The sequence below is a fragment of the Aegilops tauschii genome, chromosome 2 (assembly GCF_002575655.3).
Source record: "Aegilops tauschii subsp. strangulata cultivar AL8/78 chromosome 2, Aet v6.0, whole genome shotgun sequence".
Taxonomy (NCBI): Eukaryota; Viridiplantae; Streptophyta; class Magnoliopsida; order Poales; family Poaceae; genus Aegilops; species Aegilops tauschii.
The window spans coordinates 262,971,562-262,975,626 of NC_053036.3; positions in this window are offsets into that span (position 1 = coordinate 262,971,562).

Genomic DNA, 4,065 nt, shown 5'->3' on the forward strand with positions numbered 1-4,065 from the left:
TTTACAGCCCGCTATCCCAGGGCCCATTTACGGCCTATCCAAATTAGGCCCAGTAGCGTCATCTGGGCCGTCCAATATAATTCCAGCCCGTTTTAACATCTGGCCCATGTATGGCCCATGATGTATTTTGGCCCATATCAGGCCCTTAGTAACCCTCGGCCCCTTAACGGCCCGTGGTAAAACTGGCCCGTATGAACAGTGTATCACTTTATACCCATTAACGACCCATTATTCCGTTGGACCGTTTCCAGCCCATGATATCTTTCGGCCTTCTCAGGGCCCATTTATTCTTGGGCTCATTTCCAGCATTCGGTTACTTACGGCCCGTTACTGTCATTTTCTGCTTGTGGGCCAAATTCAGCCCGTGGTTACAATCGGCCCGTTTGCGGCCCGTTAATACGTTGGGCCGTTTTCATGTCGAAAAAAACCCGTTGGGCTGTTTTCATAGAGTTATCAAATACAGCCAATAAACGGCCCGTTATTGTCCACGAATAGTATGGGCCATGGTTGGCGAAATGATGATACGCCCCGTAGAAGGCCCATGGATCCTACGGCCCGTAAAAGGCCCGTGGATCGCACGGCCCGTAGAAGGCCCATGGATCCTACGGCCCGTATAGAAGGCCAATGGATCCTACGGCCCGTAGAAGGCTCAAGGATCATACGGCCCGCAGGAGGCCCATGGTTACAACAGTCCGTGTGTTGCCATGATTATTTTGGCCTAGTTTCCAAAAATAGGTTATTGTGGCCACTAGAAAAACATAGAAAAAGAACTGCAGTGACTACAAGCAAACAACTAAACAAGACAATAAGGAAATAAATAAGCAAGCAATTAACGCTAGCCTATTACCGCTATTACACATATTACATCCACTCGGCATCAAAGTTCGCCACCAGTGCAAATATAGGGAACAAAGCAGCATATTACATAGACTGGCCGTCAAAATTGGCCACCAGTGCAAATAAACTCGGCAGCAAAACAAGAGCATAACTAAAACAACTTCATAAGAGCTCAAGAAGCGTGGTATCCACCATGCTGGCAATAAGCTTAGCAAGCTTATTAGCTTTGTCCTGTTTGGCGCTAAAATCCTCCAATGCTTGCTGTTGCACCAGAAAGTATGAATCTAAATGCTCCAGGGACTTCCACAGTCCTTCCGCTTCTTGTCGCAGCACAGCTGATTGATGTCTTTCAGCTTGTAGTTGAGACTCAAGAAACCGAACTGATTCAGGCAGTGAGTTTGAATAGCATGTGCAAGCGGTAGTGGCTAGTAACTCCAACACTAAACCAAGACAGGACTTTGGGGTTGTCTCACTGTCTTCGAGATAGTCTTCCTTGGCTGTTTTATCAGCTTTGTTGGAGACCAACAAGGATGTGTCACTATCGTGAACCTTATCTGTATTACTTCCTTTACCATTGCTTAATAAGGCACTCTTCCCCAATATTCTGTCAGCATTCTAAAAGAAGAAACAAGCAGACACATAACAGTTTAGCATGTACTAGTATATGAAACTCATTTTGGTGAACCAGTTCATTAGTAAGGTGGACATGATTAAACTACCAAGTCTTCTATTGCCAAGTACTAGTACATAATAAAAGCATCAAACAAACATATGTCTATGTCCTATGGTCACTGCATTGTCTTGCCAAATCAAAATAGAGACACAGTTCAAATCATATCAGTTCAAGACAAAGCAGCAGTGAAAGAATACAAAGCGTGGGAAACTACACGGCACAACAAGATTTCAGATGGGTACCACGGGTCTACATGTACAACAACACTATTAGCTCTGTTCTGATCCTAGTAATGTGCATGATATGAGAAGTCAACTGTATACACAATTGAAATTGAAATCAACAGAGCTATTGATAAGAGCAAGCCTGTTAAAAAAACATGCGTGAACATACCTGCTGTGCCATTGAAGTTTCGATTGGACCCTTCAATTTTAAAATAAGTTTGTATAAGTAAATACAGTGATACAAGAGCAAAGCAGTATGCACGATAGCAATCATAGTTAAAAAAGGCGCGCCTAAGCGAGCGCTTAAGCGCGCCTAGGCTCTAGGCGTTGGCGAAACGCATTGCACATAACTACGCTTAATCTGTGCATAACTGCGCATAAGCATGCGCTTTGGTCAGTAAAGCGCAAGGCGGTGGCAAAACGCACAATTAACACCTAGCGCTTTTTTGAACTATGATAGCAATGGAATCTTAAATTAGAACAATTGTTCTTCAGGTTTAGGCACTTGTTCTACATGAACAGAGTACAGTAAGATGCAAGAATATAGTACTTAAAATAGAAAAATGAGCTCATAGACCTTACCACATTCTTGGTTCGGGATCAGTACAGAACAAGGCGTTCCCATCCAGTAAATGTGTCTCAGGAGAACGTAAGGGAATTTGATGAGTTTCTTTGCCGGTGAAGTACGTTTTCTTCGGGTAATTCCGATACTGCCACCAAGCATTCTTGAAGATAGCAGAGGTATTAGCACAGGTTACCTCATCCTGAGTTTCCAAATCGGTCCTTCTCTATAGAGAAAAATGGGAAAATTTGCTGTATTATAACCATCATGGAGGTAGGATGTATGGGACAAAGCAAAGTAATTGCCATGAATAACATTACTTACACATAACTCCTGGACAAACACCTGCAACTGGCATTTTCCTTCATCTTCAGTATAATATTTCCAAGATGGGAAGATACGCACATACGATTTAACAACATCAAATGCGATAGATGCTAAACTACGACTAGCTGGTTGTGCTTCCTCCACAGGAATAGGCGTACTAACTGGTGGAGTTGGGGTTCGCCGTGGTAGTACTAGCCCGTTGGGCACTGGAGCTGCGTTACTAACTGGTCTTGTTTGGGAGCTCTGTGGTGGAGATGGTGATGTGTCAACAGAAACTGGGTTACTATCTGCTGGGGCTGGGGCTAGATTGGGTGAAGCTGGTTCTCTGTCCATCGCAGTAGGGGTACAATCTGCGAGAGTTTAGGTTATGTGTGGTAGGGCTGGTTCTCGTGCATGTACAACCGGGGTGCTATCTCCACCAAGAGGTAGCACTGTTTTATTTGAAGACCGTGTTTTTAGTCTGCTAGATGCTGGGATCACCCGCTCCAATTCAAATGGCTGATAAACAGGAAACATAGTTGAATGTACAGACATTGTATGAGAGACAGATGAAATAGATAGTGTGGAAAAAAGAGGGCATGAAATAGTGACATGTATATTGTTTAACTAAAACGGATAGCATGACATAATTTCACATATATGATGTCTATCTAAACTGGATAGCATAGCATAACATAATTCAAAGATATGATGAATAACTAAACAGGATCGCATGACATAATTCACCTACATGTTATCTAAGTAATTAGGATCACATCATTTAATTCACATATGTGATTTATATGCTAAACAGAGGGCATTAGATATGATGTCTGAACTAAGAACATGGTGTTGAATATTGTGTATATGATGTCTAATCTATGCAATGCAAGACACCATATGCATGATATGAGCAGTATAACCGTGCCAAGTTAGAGCATACACCTCGATGGGGGAATAGGACTGGTCATCTGTCTCTGAATCCATCTCTGAGGAGCTATCGGGAGCCAATAAGAGATCTGCTTCGACAGGTAGCACTGTCTGCGCTGAAGGCCTTGTTTTCACTCCAGATTTTTTAATCTCCCACCCAAATGGCTGATTCACAGGAAGAGTAGTTTAATGTACAAACATTGTCGACAAATGGAAATGTAATGAAGAAAAGGGTGGGCAAGATATCATTCAAATATATGATGCCTGGTTAAACAGGATGGCATTGCACATTTCACGTATATTATGGCTGGCTAAAAGACATGAGACTGCACAATTCCCATATATGATATAGAAACTAAACCGGTGGCATTACAGAACATGTCTAAACTAAGCAGATGACATATATGATGTCAAAAGTAGGCACTGCAAGGCAACATATGCATGATATGACTAACATCATCATGCCAAGGTAGAGCAAACACCTTGGGGGGTAAATAGGAGTGGTCAGCGGCGTCTGCATCCGCCTTAGAACA